A 25,948-nucleotide genomic window follows, 5' to 3' on the forward strand; every position below is an offset into this window, starting at 1 on the left:
CAAGCTGTCGTTCTAAAGGTCGATGTTAGCAAAGATACCTCAAACCCAGTCCCACTTAAAACTTTACAAAGGTTTATCACCCAAGATAACTGGAACAAGCTAAATGCCCTCCTTAGTAAAGAAAAGTGGACAGAGATGTACACAGCCAATAATGTCAACATGAAATTCAACATATTTCTTGACAAAATGATCCACCACTTTGAAGAGGCCTTTCCACAAAAATAAGAGAAACAAGAGTTGGATTACACCAGCTATAAAAAATCTTTTGCAAACATAAAAGAAAACTCCACATGTTATGTAAACAAAGTAGTGACTCCCCCCCCCCCCCCCCCCCCCAACTAACAGAATACTATAAAAACTACACATGTATCCTAAGAAGAGTGATGTAAGACAAGCAAAAAGGATGCAAAATGATGAGTACATTGACAAATCCAGCAATAAAGTGAAAGCAATGTGGAATATCATAAAAAGGGAAAGAGGGGCAATGAAAGCTCCACACACGAACATAGAAATCAAACTCAACAATGTATCTACATCTAATCCCAAGTTGTGGTGAACTCTTTCAACAATTTCTTTATGAGCATAGCTGAAAAATTGGTCAAAAATAATCCTAACACTAATTACCAACCAGCAAACCAAAAATATCACACATGTACAAAGGCAATTTTCATTACCAAAGTCACTGAAAATGATGTTGCAAAAGCCCTCAGAGAGTTAAAAAATTCATATTCAGCTGGAATTGATGGTATCCCAGCAGCTGTAATAAAAAATTGTGTACACACAATTGCTGAACCACTAACTCACCTCTGCGACTGTTCTTTCCAGGCAGGTATTTTTTCTGAAGCTCTGAAAGTTTCTATACTAATTCGTGTCTTCAAAAAAGGTGATAATAAAGATATGAATAACTACAGGCCTATCTTGATCTCATCCTGCTTTTCTAAAGTTTTTGAAAATATAATGTACAAAAAAATTATGGACTTCATTGAAAAAAAAGATTTAATAGGTTTAGCTCAACATGGGTTCAGAAGCAACAAATCTACTGAAACTGCAGTATATGATTACACAAATACGCTATTAGAACTGTTAGATAGAAAACAACCAATAAACAGTCATATTTCTGGATCTGTCAAAGGCTTTTGACAGTGCTGACCACAAAATATTGCTGGAAAAAATAGAACACTATGGCATCAGAGGAATTGCAAATAATTGGATTGCTACATACCTAACCAATCAGATGCAGAGGGTCAGCATGAAATACACTAATAGACAAAGCAACTCAATAACTGAAATCCTATCAAGTAATAAAACTGTAAAGCAAGGTGTATTTCTTGATCTAACTAAAGCGTTTGATACAGTAGACCACAACATGTTGTTAAATAAGTTAGATGAACTTGGAATAAGGGGACTTGTGAACAAATGGTTCCAGTCATATCTAAAAAATAGAAGGACAGATAACTGAAATCTCACATATTTCAAGTTGCTCAAACTATATTGTAAAGTATACTTCAGACCAAAATTATGTAAATATAGGTGTCCCACAGGGTAGTGTCCTTGGCCCATACTATTCCTCATTTACATAAACGACTTCCCGCAGAGCATCAAGCATGGACAAACAATATTGTTTGCAGATGACTCAAATGTTCTAATCAGTGACAAATCACCAGATGCACTAAAAGAAAAAGCCAAACAAACACTAAACAGTGTATGTGAGTGGGCATCCAATAATAAACTAACACTAAATCTTAAAAAAACAAATGCTGTTAACTTCTATGTCTGCAAAAAACCACACTATAACAACTTTAAGTTAAACAATGAAACTATAGAATGTGTAGACTACACAAAATTTCTTGGTATGCATGTTGACAGTCAGTTAAAGTGGGAAGAACATATTAAAATACTTAGTAACAGAATCGCTACAGCATGCTATGCTTTGAGAATACTGACTGCAGTTTGTGATACTACATGTGTCAGATCTGTATATTTTTCTTATATCCACTCTGTTATTACCTATGGAATAATATTTTGGGGAGTCAACAGTAAAAATATTCAAATAGTTTTCAAATTACAGAAAAGAGCAATTCGTATAATAACCAAGAGTGGCAGTAGGGCTCACTGCCTTGAACATTTCCAAAAGCTGGAAATCCTAACTGTCCCCTGTGAATACATTTTTCAAAGTGTTATGTATGTAAAAAAAAATATTGACTGCTATATGAAAAATTCTTTAGTACACAGCTATGAAACTAGAAACCAATACAATCTGCACCTAGAGAGGAAAAATAAAGTTAAAACTCAGCAGAGCTTGTTGTACAATGCTGTTAAATTATATAATAAATTACCCCAAAAAATAAAAGATACTGACACAATCGGACAGTTCAAAACAAAACTAAAATTTTTTTTATTAAATAAAAGTTATTACGCAGTAATGGACTATCTGAACTAAAACATGTAGTGTAATTAAAGTAGCTTGCATTGTAATACATGAGGAAATAGTTATAATATGAAATAAAAAATTGTACAGTACTATAAGAAAATTACAAATTACACAAGGATATAAAACTAATTTAAGATACCTCAAAAATGTGTGTAAATACAAAAATATGTGTATAATTGTAGGTATATTGTATTGTATATGATTTTGCTGACGAAATCCACACAATGTAAATTGCTACATGGATTAATAAAGAAATCAATCAATCAAACAGGGCTCAGTATTGGGACCCCTACTTTTCCTCCTGTATATCAATGCTTGAGCCTGAATGTTGATGCACACAGAACAATAATATTTGCTGATGATACAACTGTACTCCTCAAAGGGGAGAATACAGAGGCTGTGCAAAAAGCTGTGAACTTGGCCACTGAACAACTCAGCAACTGGGCTAAAATCAACAGATTAACTATCAACACCAGAAGACAGCTTCCATGAACTTTCACACAACACAAAATGCAAATTCCTCTCAGAAATTTGTCACTGTAAATAACCAGCCAATAGATACTGACACTGTTTTCAAATTCCTTGGTCTGTGGGTTCAAGATAACCTGAAATGGAATACACATACAGGAAAGGTAAATGCCAGAATTAGTACTGGCTGTTATGCATTGAGTGTACTGAAATCATGTGCTAGCCTGAAAACATTAACCAGCGCGTACTACACTTACATACAAGCCCACCTAAAATATGGTGTGATATTCCAGGGTAATTCTCAAACTGCTCTGAGCACATTCAGAATCCAGAAGAGAACAATGAGGATTATTACTGGGAGCAAACCCAGAGACTCCTGCAAACCCATCTTCAGAAAGTTGGAAATCCTTACACTGCCTTGCCTATACATTCTCGAGACTCTTAAATTTTTCAGAAACCACGTAGTGTCAACTGACACCAAAGTCATAAAAAATAATGAAATACATGAACACAACAGCAGGAAAAATGCAAATCTGCATGTTTTACGCAGAAACACTCAACTGTGTAAAAAGGGAGCTTTCCACATGGGCCTCCAACTGTTCAGCAATCTTCCCACTAGTATTAAGTCCACCTAAGACAACATAAAATTTAACAAAGCTGTGAAGTCATATTTGTTGTGTCACTGTTTTTACTCTGTAAATGAATACTTAGAACAGTAATCTTGCTATCTGTGTTAAATTGAAAGCACTGAGCAATATAATACATTAGGATACTATAAGGCCTATGTTAATATATGTTAACAATATTAACTGATATTTTCCGACATCTGAAACACACTGTGTACCATCAGATCACATGGAATAAATAAATAAATAAATAAACTACTTCCAAAACAATCACTTAAGCTTAAATATCAATAAAACAAATCTAATTGAATTTCAAATACACCACAAACAAGATAAAATGCAATGGAATGTTGTGTCTGATGATGGTTCAGAAATAAAACTGAAAGATAAAGCTTCCTTCCTTGGCGTTAGATCAGCATCTCTCTTGGGAGCATCATATCGATTTCTTGTGCCAAAATCTTAGCAAATCAATTCATGCAATGTGGACAATGTCACAATTTCTTAAATATGAGCAAATGAGTATAATCTACTATGCTTTAGTGTATCCATACCTCACATATGAAATTGAAGTATGGGGATGTGCTGCTATAGGGTATTCATCCTTGAAAAAAAGGCAGTTAGGATCATGTGTAAGCTTCGATATAATGAGTCTTGCAAAGCAATTTTTAAAATTAAGAAACTACTAACACTCCCATCACTATATATTTATAAAACTGTTCAGCTGATGCTAAAATACAAGTAGTGCAATCATCTAAATAGAGAAGTGCACATGAACAATACTAGGAGGGATGATGATTATCACCTGGAAAGAAATAATACAAAAAGTGCAGACAAGAGCCCCTATTACATGGAGATCCAATTTTATAACAAACTCCAAAAAAAATTAAAAAGCTTAAGTGGAAGCTTCCTTGAAATTGGCTTGAAGGAGTTCCTCAGCAATAAGTGTTTTTATAGTATTAAGGAATTCCTCTCACAGAAGTAGAACACTTTCATTTGTATAAATAGTATTTACATGTACAAAAAAGTTGCAAAATATTTTTTTATCTGTTAGACATATTGTATATAATTGTTTCCCACAATGTTATAAGGGGAAATGACCAAACAAACCCTTGTATTTGTCCATGGAGAATAAATAAATAAATAAATGTGCTTGTGAGTGTGAATGGGTAGTGAGAGTTTCTCTTTCTTTTTCTGATGAAGACTGTAGCCAAAAGCTTGTATGTATCTTTTAATTGTGCCTGTCTGCAACTTAATGTTTCATCTTTACAGTAAGTAGGAATCTATCTTTTTCTACTTTGTCAAAAGGATTAATTATATATTTATGTGTGTAAAATTCCTAACCAAATTGTCCTATTGAATTAGTAATGTGTCTTTCCCAAGGCAAACCTATACTCATAAACAGCATACATTTTATTAATTTAAACCTTTCTCTCACTTTCATCTGCCAGCAAGGAGACATACATTATAGGGTGGCAAATACAATTTTGCAAGGTAAAATAAAATGTAGACTAACTACCTTTACTATTGTACAATATTAAGAAAAGGAAAGTTGCCACTCACCATATAGTGGAGATGATGAGTCGCAGATAGGCACAACAAAAAGACTGTCAAACTATACGCTTTTGGCCAACAAGGCCTTTGTCAAAAATAGGTGACAGACAGACACACACACACACACACACACACACACACACACACACACACACACACACACACACACAACACAACTCACACACACATGACTGCAGACTCTGGCAGCTGAAGCCATTGTACAGCTGCACAAATTAGTGTTTTGTTTGTTAAATCTACACTCGCTCATGAATTTAAACTGCCACACTATTGACTGCATGGACTGGAAAAGAAAGTAGCTGACCCAAAATGTTGGCACAATGTGGAACTAGAAATAGGTGGAAGGAAGTACTAGTTCACATTCAAAGTGGTTTGGATGCATGACCACTATATTCATGCCATTTTAGGCAATGTTTTCCTGCACCATTTTCAAGGCATAATTTCTTTCTGAACACAAGAAGTCCAAATTGGGAGAAATGTCGACTATTTTGGCAATGTTACCTCTAGAAAGATGTGAGGGAGTCCAGAACAAATGGTCATGTTCTGATAACCAACTAAAATACATATCACAGCATTCATATTACACAAAACTATGGACATAACAGGTGGTATCAGAAAAATTGTTTGGATAGAGATGGAGGAAGATTTTCTGAGAGGAGATATTTCTCAGTGGATACATAACAAAAAATGGTTGTGATTTTTATTGGTCCCATAAATTACCTATTGTTCAGATATGTACTTGTAACATAGGACAGGTCATTAGGCTTACAGTCTAGATAATATGAAATATAAAAGTATATAAAATAGCTTACACATTAAAAATACATAGGAGCTTTCACAGTATATATATAATATTACATAATACACAATGATGCAGTATGTTCATAATATAACATGGTACAAAATGACTTATGATACATGATATATACAAAAAACAACAACAACAAGGTTGTTGTTGTCGTTGTTATGGTCTTCAGTCCTGAGACTGGTTTGATGCAGCACTCCATGCTAATCTATCCTGTGCAAGCTCCTTCATCTCCCAGTACCTACTGCAACCTACATCCTTCTGAAACTGCTTAGTGTATTCATCTCTTTGTCTCCCTCTACGATTTTTACCCTCCACGCTGCCCTCCAATGCCAAATTTGTGATCCCTTGATGCCTCAGGACATGTCCTACCAACCGATCCCTTCTTCTAGTCAAGTTGTGCCACAAACTTCTCTTCTCCCCAATCCTATTCAATACCTCCTCATTAGCTACATAATCTACCCACCTAATCTTCAACATTCTTCTGTAGCACCACATTTCAAAAGCTTCTATTCTCTTCTTGTCCAAACTGTTTATTGTCCATGTTTCACTTCCATACAAGGCTACACTCCATACAAATACTTTCAGAAACGACTTCCTGACACTTAAATCTATACTCGATGTTAACAAATTTCTCTTCTTCCTTGCCATTGCCAGTCTACATTTTATATCCTCTCTACTTCGACCATCATCAGTTATTTTGCTCCCCAAATAGCAAAACTCCTTTACTACTTTAAGTGTCTCATTTCCTAGTCTAATTTCCTCAGCATCACCCGACTTAATTCGACTACACTCCATTATCCTCGTTTTGCTTTTGTTGATGTTCATCTTATATCCTCCTTTCAAGACAATGTCCATTCCGTTCAACTGCTCTTCCAAGTCCTTTGCTGTCTCTGACAGAATTACAATGTCATCGGTGAATCTCAAAGTTTTTGTTTCTTCTCCCTGGATTTTAGTACCTACTCCAAATTTTTCTTTTGTTTCTTTTACTGCTTGCTCAATATACACATTGAATAACATCGGGGAGATGCTACAACCCTGTCTCACTCCCTTCCCAACCACTGCTTCCCGTTCATGCCCCTCGACTCTTATAACAGCCATCTGGTTTCTGTACAAATTGTAAATAGCCTTTCGCTCCCTGTATTTTACCCCTGCCACCTTTAGAATTTGAAAGAGAGTATTCCAGTCAACATTGTCAAAAGCTTTCTCTAAGTCTACAAATGCTAGAAACGTAGGTTTGCCTTTCCTTAATCTTTCTTCTAAGATAAGTCGTAGGGTCAGAATTGCCTCATGTGTTCCAACATTTCTACACAATCCAAACTGATCTTCCCCGTCTGTAAATAATTCGTGTTAGTATTTTGCAGCTGTGACTTATTAAACTGATAGTTCGGTCATTTTCACATTGTCAACACCTGCTTTCTTTGGGATTGGAATTATTATATTCTTCTTGAAGTCTGAGGGTATTTCGCCTGTCTCGTACATCTTGCTCACCAGATGGTAGAGTTTTATCAGGACTGGCTCTCCCAAGGCCGTCAGTAGTTCTAATGAAATGTTGTCTACTCCTGGGGCCTTGTTTCGACTCAGGTCTTTCAGTGCTCTGTCAAACTCTTCACGCAGTATCATATTTCCCATTTCATCTTCATCTACATCCTCTTCCATTTCCATAATATTGTCCTCAAGTACATCGCCCTTGTATAGACCCTCTATTTACTGCTTCCACCTTTCTGCTTTCCCCTCTTTGCTTAGAACTGGGTTTCCATCCGAGCTCTTGATATTCATACAAGTGGCTCTCTTTTCTTCAAAGGTCTCTTTAATTTTCCTGTAGGCTGTATCTATCTTACCCCTAGTGAGATAAGCCTCTACATCCTTACATTTGTCCTCTAGCCATACCTGCTTAGCCATTTTGCAGTTCTTGTCGATCTCATTTTTGAGAAGTTTGTATACCTTTTTGCCTGCTTCATTTACTGCATTTTTATATTTTCTCCTTTCATCAATTAAATTCAATATTTCTTCTGTTACCCAAGGATTTCTACTAGCCCTAATCTTTTTACCTACTTGATCCTCTGCTGCCTTCACTACTTCATCCCTCAGAGCTACCCATTCGTCTTCTACTGTATTTCTTTCCCCCATTCCTGTCAATTGTTCTCTTATCCTGTCCCTGAAACTCTGTACAACCTCTGGTTTAGTCAGTTTATCCAGGTCTCATCTCCTTAAATTCCCACCTTTTCGCAATTTCTTCAGTTTTAATCTACAGTTTATAACCAATAGATTGTGGTCAGAGTCCACATCTGCCCCTGGAAATGTCCTACAATTTAAAACCTGGTTCCTAAATCTCTGTCTGACCATTATATAATCTATCTGATACCTTTTAGTATCTCCAGGATTCTTCCGTGTATACAACCTTCTTTTATGATCCTTGAACCAAGTGTTAGCTATGATTAAGTTATGCCCTGTGCAAAATTCTACCATTTGGCTTCCTCTTTCATTTCTTAGCCGCAATCCATATTCACCTACTATGTTTCCTTCTCTCCCTTTTCCTACTGTCGAATTCCAGTTACCCATGACTATTAAATTTTCGTCTCCCTTCACTACCCGAATAATTTCTTTTATTTCATCATACATTTCTTCAATCTCTTCGTCATCTGTAGAGCTGGCTGGCATATAAACTTGTACTACTGTAGTAGGCGTGGGCTTCGGGTCTATCTTGGCCACTATAATACGTTCACTATGCTGTTTGTAGTAGCTTACCCACACTCCTATTTTTTTATTCATTATTAAACCTACTCCTACATTACCCCTATTTGATTTTGTATTCACCTGACCAAAAGTCTTGTTCCTCCTGCCACTGAATTTCACTAATTCCCACTATATCTAACTTTAACCTATCCATTTCCCTTTTTAAATTTTCTAACCTACCTGCCCGATTAAGGGATCTGACATTCCACGCTCTGATCCGTAGAATGCCAGTTTTCTTTCTCCTGATAACAACGTCCTCTTGAGTAGTCCCTGCCCAGAGATCCGAATAGGGGACTATTTTACCTCCGGAACATTTTACCCAAGAAGACCCCATCATCATTTAACCACACAGTAAAGCTGCATGCCCTCGGGAAAAATTACGGCTGTAGTTTACCCTTGCTTTCAGCCGTTTGCAGTACCAGCACAGCAAGGCCGTTTTGGTTAATGTTACAAGGCCAGATCAGTCAATCATCCAGACTGTTGCCCCTGCAACTACTGAAAAGGCTGCTGCTCCTCTTCAGGAACCACACGTTTGTCAGGCCTCTCAACAGATACCCCTCCGTTGTGGTTGCACCTACGGTACGGCTATCTGTATCGTTGAGGCACGCAAGCCTCCCCACCAATGGCAAAGTCTATGGTTCATGGGGGGGGGGGGGGGGGGACACAACAACAATAGTAATAATAATAATAATAACAATAATAATAATTCTGTGAGATATTAATTAGCTTATATTATACATAAGTGGTTCTTAATTATGGTTAATTTCTTTAACACTGATTTCTGTTGCTAGTTGTTTTTATGATGCATGAGATTTATCACTCACAGGATGAACTTTTGATCACTGTTTGCTAATGTAGTCAGCTACACTGTAAAATTCTCCTTGTATCAGAAACTTTTTTAGAGTTGTTGGGGACGTTTTCTCACTTTTGGGGTCTTGTAAATCCCTTGGCATTGCTTGTATTTACTTGATGCCAGAGTATTTGGGTCCTTTTTCAGAAATCTTAAGTCTATATGGAATGCTTCTTTCCCAATATAACTCGAATGGCTTGCTTCTGTAATGTTAATATTCTCTCCATTCCTGTGATAGTTGAGTACCACCATACTGTGATTCCGTATCACATGTATGGTTCAAAAAGTCCATGATAGACAATGCACAAGAGGTCTCCATGGGTATACTGAGCCAAGTGTTTCATTATAAATATCGCTGTGCTTAGCTTACTGGAAACAGCATTTATCTGCTGTTTCCAATTTAGCTCACTGTCTATTGTAACGCCCAAACACGAAACTGAAGCTGCTTCTTCCAGTCCTTTTTCAACTAAGGAAACATCCATATGTTCTTCTTTTTGTTTATTTCTGAAGACCATGTACATAGTTTTTTTCCAGATTAATAATTAACTCATTTTCAGAGAGTCATTGTGCTGTACTACTAACTGATATGAATGTATTTTGCTCAAGTGCCTCTGAATTGTCGGAAACATTTAGCACAGTCATATCACCTGCATGAAGCATTTTGATTTCATTTTCACATGTTTGTATATAATTCACATATAAATGGAAGAGAACAGGTTCCATTGCAGATCCTTGAGGTACACCATACTTAATGCTTCTAACTTCTAATCTGTATAAGTTATTAATGGCTACATATTGAATCCTGTTACTTAGATATGGTGTTATCCAGTTTGCTGCATGTCCACCAATACCAGTATTCTCTAGTTTCTTTACTAGGACTGTATGATCAAATGTGTCAAACGCCTTGGATAGATCAAGAAAAACTCCAGACACTACCATCTTGTTGTCCAAGGCCTGTACGATTGATTCTGTTAATGATTCAATTGCTGTTTCCATTGATTTCCCTTTCTGATATCTGTGCTGTGCTGGAGTTATTATATTATGTTTGTGGTGGGACGCGGCCGGGGCCATACTGTGCTGACCGTTCCGCTCGCTCCGGGAAGCAGTAAACAAGCAACTGGGACACCACCGGCTCCGCCTACGCTCACGCCCCCTCCTGCAACCGAATCTGCTGCGGCCACCGAACCTCATCCACCACCACTGGCAACAAACTTTCTGCAGGTAATGCAACCGCACTACCCGTACTGTTACTTCCACACATGGTTTGGTGAGGTGGCACGGAACTGCAGACCACCCTGCTACTTCCCAAACACCTCCTGTGCACAACATGACAGGCACCCCCTCAGTGCTACATTCTGTCCAGGAACAACCGGATAATTGCGGACGACTTTACATCAAAGACATTTCGTCAGGATACCTTTTGCTAGTGGACACATGTGCCGATGTTTCGCTGTTGCCTACGTCCTTAGCGTCGTCGAACATCTGCCCTCATCATACTTTACTGCAGGCTGTGAATTCAACTAAACTACAATTCTCGGGTTCAACTTCCCACGTTGTCTCACTCTCCGCAAACTGCAAACTCGAGTGGACTTTTTTAGTGTGCAAAACTGACAAACCCATACTAAGCATTGACTTCTTGCAACACCACAAACTTTCACTGGACCTAGTGCGAAACACTGTGTTTCATCACCCGTCCAAGACTCACTTCCCCTGTTCTCCGGCGAGCAAACCCCCCCCCTCCCCCCCCCCCCCATGACAAATTGAGCTGGGCTCATCTCATCCGTACATGCTCGTCTCTGTCGACGACGTTACAAGAAATCACACATAAGTGCCTTGTCGAGCTCGAACACGTCGCTCGCCTACGGAAGGAATACTTTGAGCTCTCCCTCCAGCTCCACAAAACACAGCTCCAGCTCTCCGATGCAGCAAAGGAATTACTGACACTGCAGCAAGGACAAAGCAAGGTCAGTAAGTGCGCCAAATCTGCTTGTAATCCCAGCAATCGAGCCTCCGTGTGCTAACCTCCCGCTGCCCCTCGCAACTATGCTATCAAGTCTGCCATAATGTGTACTGACAGTTCCACAGGGCCCTGTGGCATTTGACACTCGGCCGGACACAAGTGCGCTGCACGACGAGTGTCACGTGTTTCCGAACTCACAGCTCCGACCCCTCCCCTCGCGGACAGCACTTCTAACTATGCAACTTCAGCTCCCGTGTGCCACCATGCGACCGTCACTGACAACACAAACAGTGCACTCGCGCCTAGCTCTGCACCCGTGACCGTGCTGTCACAGGTTGTGCCCTCGGACAATGGACTCGCTAACAGCTCACGAGCTCTACCGAGCTCACCCGACCACAGTGCCACTGCTTCGGGCCGGCGGCCATCTTGAAGCGTTGACTTCTGGGACACTTTGCCGCCTCAGTTCCCGTCGGATCCACCAAGTGTCTCCAAACACCACGACTATGCCTCGCCCTGCCCGCCCGCCACACATTGTAAACAAACCGCCTCCTGCGCCGCCGGCAACATTTCCGTCATCACCAACGGCACGGTTCGACTGGTGGTCATGATATGAAAGTTTTCTTTAAACTAGTTCTGTACTTGAGTAGACTTCACTGACATTAGAGAGGTTGGAGCAAGAGTGTTCCATGTTTGTTGACTAGAGCCTGTACTGAGATTTTACTCTAGAGACGTAATAGTAGGCATATACCCAACAAGCAACTCCTCAGGTAATAATAACATGAGAAAGAGTAAAAGATAACTATCTATGTACATATTCAAGAAGTGAACTGAAACTCTAAGTATATGGGATTGAAAGCACTGCATTGTCAATTAAATAAATAAATAAATAAACAGACATATAAACCATAAGTACGCTAACACAATACAAATACACATATTTCAATGATATCTTGCTATAAGGAAAGACTGGTCACTGTAGGACAGTTTCTTGTATCACACAGGATGTGAAGTAATAAAGATGGACAAACACAAAATAGAGCTACACTGTTTAGCATAGTTTACCTGAAATGAAACAACAAAATTGAAAAAACTGGTTGTTAAAATGATGTTTTATTCCTTTTAAAAGAAGGAAATAATATAAAGTGTTTTTAAATAATGGATCAAGGACGCTGGAGGAGGCTGATTGGTAAGGCCAATAATCAACTGTGGTTTGTGTGGCCAACACAGTAAGTAAATAAGTAATTTTTTAAGTAATTAGGTTGTTTATAGTTGTATGTTAATAAGAATCAAATTCCCTTGGAGACTGTGAGAGGTCCCTACATTTTTCCTTTAAATGGGGGGATACAAAGTGTTACATGCCACTTAGGCAAATGATATTTCACACTCCTTGTGTAGTACAAGGAAAGATGATCGTGACAGAACAATATTAAGTTGGGAGTAAGTTGGAGAACATATATTGCGCATGAGTGTTTTGTTTTTGTATGTGCAGACATTAAATGGGAGGTGAAGAATATGAGAAAACAGCAAGAGGTGACAACAAATAAATGGCTTCACCTGCTGGGGCTAGGGCTTTTTACATTTTGGCATCATGGCTTGGAGGTGGCTTGACCATCAAGGAGCAACCACACTCTCCAAGAATGAAAACAAAAGACACGACAGTTTTGGAACAAATGAAATATATTGTAATCCTGATTGTCATGTTGACCCTTCGAGGCATATGTAGTATGTAAAGTTGTGTTCTACACAATTCATGAATCCCACCAATGATCTGTACATCCATTCAAGGAAATACATGTTTGTACAAGGAAAGTAGTGGATGTGCCTTTTCATGATATGAATAGAAGTTATCTTATTTTACTCCAACAGCAGCAGCAGCAGCAGCAGCAGAACGTGAAGAAGTCAAGCCTTTTCTTGGCGACACGTGAGATTTCAGAGACACTGATTAGCAAGGCCTATACTTCAAGAGAATCGACTATGGTGGCTGATTTGAAAGAAAATGGTAAATACATCAGTGGTTATGTTGGGAGACAGACCTCATGAAGTGTTCTGACTCAGCTTCAACTGAGGGAGGGAGTGAGCCAGTAGCTACATAGAATCATAAACCAACAGGAAAAAAACTTTGAGGATTATTTTACCTTCAGAATATTTTACCCAAGAGGATGCCATCATCATCAAGATATACAGCAGAAGTGCATACAGGGAAAAAATAACAGCTGTGGCTTCCTCTTGGTTTCAGCTGGTAGCAGTACCAGCACAACAAGGCCATTTTGGCTAATGTTACCATTGTTCCTGCAACTAGTGAAATGCTGCTGTCCTCCTTCAGGAACCATGGGCTAGTCTGACGTTTCCACAAATATTCCTCCACTGTGATTGAATCTACAGTACAGTGATCTGCACTGTTAAAGAAACAAGCCACCCACCTCACCGAGGTCCACAGTTTGGGGAGGGGATCAACATTATACACTGTAAGTTTCTGGAATCAATCAAAATTGTTTGTAAATATATCAAGAAGGGGTGTGACACCAGGCAGTTTTTTCCAGAGAATGAAAACCATGCAATGCAAATATATGACAATACCAGGTTCAAAGGTAGTTCGCAGATGGTATGACAGATAGAAGAACTTCATGAATTAATTGCTTAGTACTCAGAAAACTAAGCTCCTATGAGATAAGTTCATAGACTTTGACAGCTCAGACTGTTAACATAAAAGTTTCATGAGTGTAGATTTCAGTCAAGTAATAAATAACTGCAACTAAGTGGATAAAACTAACATTTTGGCCATGGTTGCTGTGGCTTCCCTATGGGCCTATTAATGGACAGTGTTAACAAGAGTCCCTTATATTTTGTTGTGTCTCCTCTACTGTGCATGCCATCATGTCACAATTTTAAAATGTGTTGACTTTATTGATTTGGTGTAGTGGAAAAAGTGAGAAATTTATTTTGACTGATTTCTGGTACTGTATGGAGAGGGAACCTGCTGTTGGCTATTGCTGAAGCAGTGTGAAGAATGATTGGCAGTCATCAGTAAATGGTATGCTGATTCCTTGGAGTGTGTTTTCTTCAAGTGGGTCATTTGATGCTCAGCAGCAGTTTTTCACTGGAAATATCTGTATCAGCCAATGCGCATTCTCCCGACAACTCCCATAATGAAGTCCCTGGGAAAATACACCTTTAAGGAATCCTCTCAGATCAGATTGATAGTTGTCCTCTTAATGTTTACAAGTATTTAGATTTTCTAAAGTCATTCAGGTGGTTTTCCATTTAATTCTCAATTCAGAACCATAACAAAATGGTTATTTCACCAGGGAAATAAATGAGTCAATCAAGATTGAAAGCCATATTACACATTTTTGTGCTGCAGTTATAGGACATGCTCTATAATAATAATCAAGAGTGAAATGAGTTTGTTAGTCTGATCAGTTTATAGCATTAACTGAAAATGATAATACCACAGTTAATCAGCAAGAGATATAATGGGCTTGGACATTGTATCAAACTTGCTGTAATGAAAAACATAACTGCCAAGTCAGATTTTCATCACTTGCTACTAGCCAGTCATTTGTTTTAAGACTACACATATATAGCTACTAAAAGCTATTAAATATCTGCATGCATTTATATGTTATTTAGTTTGAAAAATTTTGAATAGCTTATTAATATTATTTTTAAAATTCTCTCCTTACACATTTGATTAAAGAAACATATAATTTTTCCTTGTAATTATTTGTAATAAAATTTAATCACTATGTTGTATTCAAAATCATGGTTTTTACTTGTTTTTGCTTGGGATCTTCTCTGACATATTATTTGGGAGTATGTTCATACTGATACCACCTGAGACATAAAGATAACTAATGCATTTGATGTCAATTTTATTACAATTTTCTGATTAAAGTAACAAAATGGACATGACATTAATGTTCACATGGAAGTGTTTAATCAAACAGAAGGATACTTCATCTAATTGTGTAGATAAATTTGAAGAATCTCAAAATCCTTTTGCCACAGGAATCATCGAATGACTCAACTGAGCCATTTTACAGCAAAGACTGATCTTATTTTATGTTAAGGTATGAGAAAGTATTCAGCAAACACTCTCATGGAGTGTGGATGTGAATTTGCAAAATAGCTTGTAAACTGCTGATCTGCGTGTTGTCATAAAGAAGTAGTTAGAGGTGTCAACTTTAACACATTCCACAGCCTGAGTAGAGGTCTCTCTGCCATGAACAAAGACTAGATAGAAATTCTTGTTACACTAACATAAGTTAAAATTTCAAAAAAAATTAAATAAAACAATGGAAAATCCAGGAAAGAATGTAACAATAATATGAAAAGGAGAGTTGTTACTCACCACATAACGGAGATGCTGAGTAGCAGATAGGCACAACAAAAAGACTGTCAGAAAGTGAGCTTTTACACACACACACACACACACACACACACACACACACACACACACACACACACACAGAGGCGCGTGCGTGCACGCGCTCGACCACCACAGTCTCTGGATGCTGAGCCAGCAGCGTCACTATATGGTTAATAGCAATTGTCTTTTTCACAGTAAAATTAAATAAGTATATACTGCAAACACATACTTTACACTAAAATATCTAGAGTTAATCAAAAAGAAACTAACTAAATGAAAACTATATAAAATCATATTCCTGTCATCTATTAATACCTTACCAAATAAGTACCGGATGGGAATATATTTATAACATAAATGTGTCTCTTTATATGAGAATTTACCTGTATCCTTTTGAGTTGTGTCTTTTCAATACTGTGAAGTAATTTCTCAAGAAATTCAAGAATTGGTAATCCAGTTTTTCTTGTAATTAAAGTAATTTGCAGTAAAGGCATAAAATTTCCAGTACTGCCACCAGGCTGCAAGGAAAAGGAAAATATTTTATTATTTTTGTAATTTGTTAGTCAGCACGAATGGACTAATTTGTTCCATACCATAACTAAATAGAATTTTGCATCTATTGTACTGAAATTGAGAATAATAAAAAAGACATTACAATGACAAGGATAGTCAAAATGTAATATGTGAGGATTCAGTCATACAGTGGGAAGTACAGGAGGTACATCAACAAGAATAGTTGCTACCTTCCACATAGAGGAGGCATTGAGTCACAGACAGGCATAATGAAAGGAATACTGGAAATATTTTTAGCTTTCAGACAGCCCTCCTTCAGAAGTAAAACTCTCACACATTCACACAAAAGCAACTCACACACTCATGACCACTTTCATGGGCAGAGGGGCTTTTGCAACAGGACACGTCCGAAAGAACAGACACCATTGATGACCTGCAGCCATCTAAAACGAAATTAGAATTATGTTAATACCGTCAGCTGTGCAAAGGTGTTGATATAGATCAATGGGGACAGGTGAAAATGTGTGCCCCGACCGGGACTCGAGCCCGGTATCTCTTGCTTACATGGCAGACGCTCTATCCATCTGAGCCACCGAGGGCACAGATGATAGTGCGACTGCAGGGACTATCTTGCACAAGCCTCCCACGACACTCACATTCTCACCATGTATGTCCACACACTACATTTGTAGTGTCCCACCCCAACACACTCATTACTCGTGGAAGACATTCCTCCAAGTCCCGTAAGAGTACGGGGAATATGTGTGCATCTGCACAGAAGAAGGAGGTCATGGCCGGTATCGCCAGAACTATATACTTATATCAATATGGTGTCTGTTCTTTCAGACATGTGAGTGTTGTTCATAATGATCCCCTAGAGTAAGAGCATAACCGACACGACCAGCGACCATCGAACCGTCAGTATAGACAACATCAGAGCCTTAAAACATGGCAAGAATTTAAAGAAAGTGGCAGCAGAGGGCCTCAGGAAGGACTGAGTCCTTCGGGCCCTGTGCCAAATCGAGCCGAAGGGATGGGCGGGGCACACTCCACAGGGGTATGCGCAGAGGGGCCCGGAAAAGGGGTGGAAGAGGGAAAACCTCAAGCCCAGAGAGAAGAGATCTCATGTGAACAGCGATCGTACATCCTGACCGGGGCCTCTGTTCTGGAAGATGGACAACCGTCTGAAGGAACAGGCGACAATAATTGGGATGCCAGGGGAAGCTACAAACGTGTGTAGCATAAGCGGCCAGTAATCATTGGTGCCAGAACTGCAATGGAGGGACACCTGCCTCCACAAGTATGCTGATGACAGAGCTTGTCCGGAAAGCTCCAGTGGCGAGTCAGATCCCACTGTGAAGGATGGGGTCCAGCAACCACAATGCGGAAGGGGATGCCGAACTGTAAGCCAGGCTCCCATAATCTAGACGGGACTGAATTAATGCCTAGTACAGCTGTAGAAGGGTAGACCAATCGGCACCCAGCACCCCAGCTGGTGTGACTCAAGCAACGAAGAATGTTAAGATGCCGCCAACACGTTTGTTTAAGCTGCCAGATATGAGGCAGCCAAGTCAACTGGGTATCCTGAACTCGGGAGGAACTATGGGAGGCCGCAACTTGCACACGGAAGGAATGAAGCGACAGAAAATTTTGTATGAAAATTGGGAGCGGATCTCAAAGACCCCAACCATGAAGCGTAGAGAGGATGTGATGTCGCCATGTCATACCGTATGCTTTCCACATGTCAAAAAAGATGGCAACCAGATACTGACGGCGGGCAAAGGCCATACAGATGGCAGACTCCAGGCACACCAGATTATTGGCGGTAGAGCGGCCCGTACGGAACTCACCCCGAGACAGAGCCAGAAGGCCCCAAGACTCAAGTAGCCAACTCAACCTCCGGCTCACCACGCATTCGAGCAACTTGCAAAGAACATTGGTGAGGCTAATGGGGCAGTAGCTGTCCACCTCCAGTGAGTTCTTGCCAGGTTTCAACATGGGGGATTACGACGCTTTCCCACCATTGCGACAGGAACTCACCCTCAACCCAGATACAGTTGAAAAGGTCTAGGAAGCATCGCTTGCAATCCACCGAGAGGTGTTTGAGCATCTGACAGTGGATGCGATTGGGCCCGGGAATCGTATCAGGGCAAGAGGCTAGAGCACTTTGCAATTCCTACTCACTGAACGGTTCAGGGTGGCGCGTGTGAAATGAAAGGCTCCAACGTTCCAACTGCTCTTTCAGGGAGCGGAAGGCCAGTGGGTAATTCACAGAAGTGGAACTCTGAGGAAAATGCTCCGCCAAGTGGTTTGCAGTTGTGTCGGAGTCAGTACAGACTTCTCCATTCAGCGAAAGTGCAGGTACGCTGACGGGGGTCCAATAGCCATGGAGTTGCCTAATCTTGGCCCAAACCTGCGATGGGGAGGTACGGAGGCCAATGGTGGAGACATACCTTTCCCAGCACTCCTGCTTGCATTGGCGAATGAGGTGGCGGGCTCACACACAGAGCCATTTAATGACGATGAGGTGTTCCAATGAGGGATGCTGCTTGTGACGCTGGAGTGCCTGCCTGCGATCTTTAATCACCTCAGAGATCTTGGGCGACCACCAAGGCACAGTCCGCTGCCGAAGGGACCCAGAAGAACAGGTAATGGCAAGTTCTGCAGCAGTAATGATGCCGGTGGTGACCGAGTGAACCATCGCATCAATGGCGTCATTGGAAAGAGGCTCAATAGTAGCAATGGAGGTGAACAAGTCCCAGTCAGCCTTATTCATAGCCCATCTGCAGGGGCGCCCACAAGAGTGACGCTGTGGCAGTGACAGAAAGATTGGAAAGCGGTCACTACTGCACAAGTCGTCATGCACACTCCATTGGACAGACGGTAATAGGCTAGGGCTGCAGATCGAAAAGTTGATGGTTGAGTACGTGCCATGTGCCACACTGAAACATGTGAAGGCACCATTATTTAAAGAGAAAGGTCAAGCTGTGGCAATACTTGCTCAACAATGCTGCCTCAGCCTGTTGCCACTGATCCACCCCACAGAGGGTTATGGGCGCTGAAGTTGCCCAGTAACAGAACAGGTGGTGGCAATTGGGCTATCAGTGCAGCCAGGACATGCTGCGGGACATCACCATCCAGTGGAAGATGGAGAACGCAGACAGTAACATCTTGAGGCGTCCACACCCGAACAGCAACAGCCTCTAAAGGTGTTTGTAGAGGGACAGACTCGCTGTAAAGGGAGTGAAGGACGTAGATGCAGACGCCACCAGATACCCTCTCATAAGCTGCCTGGTTCTTATAATAAACCCAATAGCCATGGAGGGCGGGGGTTCGGCCAGAAACCAAGTTTTCTGAAGAGTAATGCAAAGGAAAGGGTGAAGGCTGAGAAGTTGTCGGAGCTCAGCAAGATGGTGGAAAAAACTGCTGCAGTTCCACTGGGGGATGACACAGTCCTTGGCTGTGAAAGGCATGAAGGGACCGAGGAGGCAGATTATGCCAGTGGGTCACCTGCTGCCACCGACTGAGTACCTGTGCAAGTGACCCATTGGGTCTGACAGTCTGGAGAGATCTAGGTCCTCAGCAAATGCCAGAATCTCTACCTCGCCCTCAGACACAGAGATTGTAGTTTGTGGTGGGGTGGGTACCACTGCAAGTTCCTTCGTCTTAGAGGTCTTCTTCTTTGACTTTTCTCACTGCTCCTTGGGTTTCACTGGCTGGGAGAGCTTCACTGATTCAGTCTCTGGGACGGAGGAGGATCGAGAAGCCCTACAACCAGCTGCTTGTGGGCACTTATGCCACTGTCGGGCATCATCCTTCCCACTTGTGGAAATCTGGGAAGGGAGGGACCCAAGGGACCCTTTGTGAGCGAGAGGAGCCAAAGAAGTTACGCTTCTCCAGCTTAGAAGCGGGGACTGGTGTCCCTGATGGGTGGGGGTTGGGGGGGGGGGGGGGGGGGGGGGGGGGATGTTGCTCCCAAGGTAGAAGGCGCAGGAGCAACAGGGTGGGTAGTGCCCCCCATGGGCAAGGGGACATGTGGAATTGTACGGCTCAGTGAGCTGACTGGAATTTGCTGAACTGATGGGGCTATCATGGTTCTCGTGGCAGCGGCATATGAGGAAGTCATTCACACAGGATGGAGTCGTTCATATATCCTCTTAGCCTCAGTATAGGTCAGTTGGTCCAGGGTCTTATATTCCATGATTTTCTGTTCTCTCTGTAAGATCCTGCAGTCTGGTGAGCCAGGTGAATGATGCTCTCCACAGTTGACACAGATGGTAGGCGGGGCACATGGAGTATTGGGATGTGATGGGCATCCACAATCTCAACATGTGAGGCTGGAATTACAGCGGGAAGACATATGGCCGAACTTCCAGCACTTAAAGCACAGCATCGGGGGAGGGATATAGGGCTTGACATCACAGCGGTGCACCATCACCTTGACCTTCTCCATTAATGTATCACCCTCGAAGGCCAAAATGAAGGCACCGGTAGCAATCTGATTATCCTTTGGGCCCCGATGAACCCGCCGGACGAAATGAACACCTTGACGCTATAAACTGGCTCGCAGCTCGTCATTAGACTGCAAAAGAAGGTCCCTATGGAAAATAATACCCTGGACCATATTTAAACTCTTATGGAGTGTGATGGTAACTGAAACATCCCTCAACGTGCCACAAGCAAGTAACCTTCTTGACTGGGCAGAGGATGCCATTTTTATCAATACTGATCCAGAGCGCAGTTTGGACGAGCCCTCCAACTACCCAAACTTGTCCTCTAAATGCTCTACGAAGAATTGAGGCTTTGTTGACATGAAAGACTCCCCATCAGCTCTTGTACAAACTAGGAACCAGGGCGAATAAGTGTCACTGCCATCCTGAGCCTTACGCTCCTCCCATGGTGTGGCCAGGGAGGGGAACGATTTGGGATCGTATTTCTGAGCGTTGAATTGAGCTCAAGAATGCTTACAGACTGCGGACCGCTGGCCACCACCAAGAGGTGATGTATCACGCTTCATTGCGGGTCATCTGCCCTGATGCCACCCACTCCGACGAAGAACCCTCCCCAAGGGCACCACCCAGCCTCAGCAAGGGCCACCTGGCAGGATGGCCGTTGCCAGGTGTCCCGATGCCCCAGGGAGATAGGCATCTATTCCTTGGCATACATGGGAGTTAACAGCACAGGCATCAGCAGAGCAATCCCTGTGTTGTCAGGGGGGTACAACAAACATAGTACATGGCGGCCCCACCACAACGGACTGGCTACCGTGCTGAATATTAGGTGCAAGGAAGTCCATGGTCGTCGGTTCCGCAAAAAGCAACACTGTACAAAGCATGGTGGAAATCGAACCCAGGAATGTATCCTCGCCCAAGAGATGGAGAACGAGTGCGATGGCAATGCGACGAGGAGAAAGGGTCTCAATGCATGATGGACACAAGGCACCATGTGAGGCGCCCTGCCCCAATTGGCATGCTCTTTGGAAGAATTTTGAAATATGGAGGTCAAACCCGAGAGGGGACTATCACATAGGCCGAAATGTTTGAGACTCCTTTTAGTCTCCTCTTGCAACAGGCAGGAATACCGCAGACCTATTCTAACCCATGAAACGTAAAGCCAGTAAGGTGTACAAAGAATAAGGTAGTGGGTTTGGAATCTGAAGGTCACTGGAAAAGATAATGTTCAACGGCGGCAAGGCCGTGAGCGTGAGGGATGTTGGTGTATAGGGAGGTGGGATCAACAGTAGTGAGCAGGGATACAGGAGGTAAGGGGTCGGGATGATGGAGAGCTGGTAAAAGAAGTGATCGGTAACTTTAACAAAGAAACTAGATTTTGGGCAATTGGTTGAAGGTGTTGGTCAATCTGGGCCGAAACTCGGTTAGTGGGGTCACAGTAACCAGCCACAATGGGGAGTCCTGAATTGTAGGGTTTGTGGATTTTGTGGAGCATGTAGAAGGTGTGTGTGCTTGGTGTCATAGGTGCTGTGGCCTTCTCCACCAGACATCACGGCGCCTAGAGTAAGAGCAACCAAACTGACAGCCTGCAACTGGGGGGTTGCCCGCCTCGCAGGCACACCGAAGCACTACACAACCGACAGGCAATATTGATGAATGGCCACAGGAACAATCACAACAACAACACCACAGCAAAGACACCAGCGGCCACCAGAGGCCACTACCGGCCCACATAAACATAAGGAAGAGGTCGCTGCAGATCCCGGAAATATTTTCACATGTCAAACCATGTGATGGAAAATAGATCCGAGGTACTCATCCGCCGAAGCTCTATAAAGGCCAGCGCTCGGCTGCACATTGGCAGTTCATCGACCGCCAGCAGACTTGGATAGCTGCCGCCCTGGCAGCCCGGCTTGGATCTTCTCGCTGATCTCTGGATTAGGCTTGGTATATCGGAGAAGTCTCTGGCAGAGTCTAGTAGGAAATTATTTCAGTTGTTTTCTATCTTATTCTTGGATGTAGCTGTGATTCGAAGATGGATCACTGTTTTATGTTGGTGTTATACTTGATGAATTTGTTTTGGTTAATTGAACAGTCCAATAAATTGTTTTCGGACTTTGATCATTAGTTTCTTTTTTTTGCTTATGCAGACATATAAGTGGCAACGAGTTGGTTCGTAGTTTTCACATGTTTGTTGCTTGTTCTCCTCCATGGCAGAGGCTATTCCGGGAATCGATCAGCCCTCGGCACGTGTCCTCGCACTTTTAGTGAGTATGCAGCAGAGGAATGAACTTATTATTCAGCAGTTGCAGGCTCTGTCCGCTGCGAGTGCTCTGTCCGCTTCCCCGCTTGTAGGGCTGCGGGCCACGCATCCCGCTATTCCTAAGTTTGACAAATCTTTGGAGCCTTGGGACAATTATGTAGCACAGTTGGAACAACATTTTTTGGCACATGATGTCATTGGCGACGTGCAGAGGCGCGCGTTTTTTTTTTTTTTTGCCTATGTCGGTCTGGAAATCTATCATCTGTTGCAGCAGTTGCACCCCGACACGGAGCCGCACACTCTCTCGTACGAACGGCTTACTTCGAGTTTGTTGGAGAATTTTGATTCTCAGGTTCACGTGGCAGCTGCCTGTCACAAGTTTTTTTGTTGTCGGACCCTCCCTTCCCAATCTTACAGGGAGTGGATTGCTACATTTCAAGGCCCCTCCCGGGACTGTCGGTTTTTTTGTGGTAACCCCTAGTGTAAACAGCCATATGGTTCAGCGCTCATTCGGACATGCTTCTCATACATGCTCCAGATGACTTCTTGCGGACCGACCTTCTTAAGCTGAAGGATCCATCGTTGGATACTTGCTTAAATGTTGCCCGTGCTCATGAGCAGTCTACTCGCTCATCAGTCGAGTTGTTTCCCCCGGCGCAGGTCTTTGTCGCACACCCGTCGCAGTGCCAGTGCGCCCCACAGGGATCTTGCAGGTTCCCCCATCTGGAGGGTCCTCCCCCATTCCCAGATCTGGGGGGGGCGCGGTCGCTCCACCACCGGACCAGCCGCCACGACGGCGGTGTCAGCCGCCCCAGTCACAACAGCGGCAAGGGTTACCGTCCTGATGGCAATGTCTCATTTTGCACCAGCGAGCTGATTGTTGGTTTTGATGTGTGACCTGTTCGGCCTGCGGAAAATGGGGCCACAAGGCGGAGGTGTGCTGGTCATCCTCTCCGATGCTCGTGAACCACAGGTCTGTCAACGCTCCTGATTCTCTGGAGGACGACTCCATCCCTCCACCACAGATTTCCTTTGTGCAGTCTGTCTTTCTGCCTTCCAGGGCGGCAATCACTCTGACAATACAGGTTGATGGTGTCCCCCTCCTGTTTCAGGTGGATACAGGGTCTTCTGCCACCATCATCAATGCTGACTCCCACCGTCGTCTGGGTTCCCCACCTCTCTGCCCTTTTCATGTGGCCCTGCGGATCAACAGTAATAATGTCATTAACCTCCAAGGGTGGTTCCCTGCTTGGGTCCAGTACCGCTCGCATGATATTCAGGCTCGGGTATTGGTCCTCTCCGCGCCCATGGCCACAAACCTCTTGGGCATAGATCTTTTCCCTTTATTGGGCTTGGAGATCCATGATTCGGAGCCAGCGGTCCAGTCTCTTCCGGTGGGTGTCCACCTCCAACAACTGTTGCAGGAATTCCCTGATGTTTTCTCCGAGATGTCTCCGGGGGGTTTCAGGGTTTGAGGTCCACATCGAACCCCATCCCTCAGCTGTCCCGAAATTCCAGAAGGCTTGCTCGGTTCCTTTCACCCTCCATGACAAGTTACGGCAGGAGCTTCAACGCCTGGAGGATGAGTGCATCCTCAGCCCCGTTCCCCATAGCTGTTGGGCTACACCCATCGTCGTTCTTGAAAAACCCAGTGGGTCATTGCGCATTTGTGGTGATTTTAAGGCCACTGCCAATGCTCAGTCTGTTATTGATTCTTACCCCATCCCGAAGGTTGAGGACATTTTGTCGAAATTGGCTGGCAGCAAGGTGTTTGCCAAAATTGACCTGAGGGATGCATACCTCCAGTTACCTTTGGATGAGCTGTCCAAAGTTGTTTCGGTCATCTCCACTCCTTTTGGGCTTTTCCACTATAACTGCCTTCCTTTTGAGGTCGCTAGCGCTCCAGCCATTTTTCAGCACTATCTGGAGTCTGTGACGAAGGACGTTCTGCGTACGGCGAACTACCTGGATGACATCTTAGTCACGGGCACCTCTTTTCTGGACTTGGCCTGAAACCTCCGTCACCTCTTCCGTGTCATTCAGGCTGCTGGATTACGTTGCAACATGAAGAAGTGTGTTTTTTTTTTGTGCCTCAGGTGACCTACCTCGGCCATGTCCTCAGCGCCTCCGGCATTCGCCCCACTCCACAATATATCGTGGCCATCCAAAAGCTGCCGCCTCCATGGGACGTCTCCCAGCTCAAGACCGTCTTGGGCCAGTTTAACTACTACCGCCATTTTATTCCACATGCCGCGGCCTTGGTGAAACCTCTCCACCATCTCCTTCGGAAGAACGTTGCCTGGGACTGGTCTCCAGCTTGTGATAGGGCATTTCACCATCTGAAGGCGGCTCTCCTGACACCGGCTTGCCTAGTTCTGTGGGATCCCGCATTGCCTCTCACATTGGCTGCTGACACGTCTGAGTATGGCATCAGAGCAGTGTTGTCTCACATCATCAGCAGGGTGGAGCGCCCGGAGGCTTTCGTCTTGAAGACGCTCTCTCCGGCTCAGCGGAACTACAGCCAGATCGAGAAGGAAGTGTTGGCGATCACCTTGTACAATGATCACAAACCGTTGGTTTCGTTGTTCAGCTCTACGTCCGCCATCCCCACCCGGTCTGCTCGCCGGCTCCAGTGCTGGGCTCTGTTCCTCATGGGTTATTCCTACGACACCCTGTTTTGGGCCATGGCGCGACATGCCAATGCTGACCGTCTATCTCACCTACCGGTGGGGGCCGACCCTGTGGCTTGTTTCCACCTGGATGCTGCTGAAGCTGACACTGTTGCTGCCTTGCCGTTGGATGCCAAGCTGGTGGCTTGTCGCACGGCCGAGAACCCTACCGTCCGGATTTTGCTGTGCTACGTCCAACAGGGGTGGCCGTCGGACAGCCATCACCTGCAGTCTCCGG

This window comes from Schistocerca piceifrons, chromosome 2, assembly GCF_021461385.2.
Source record: "Schistocerca piceifrons isolate TAMUIC-IGC-003096 chromosome 2, iqSchPice1.1, whole genome shotgun sequence".
Classification (NCBI taxonomy): Eukaryota; Metazoa; Arthropoda; class Insecta; order Orthoptera; family Acrididae; genus Schistocerca; species Schistocerca piceifrons.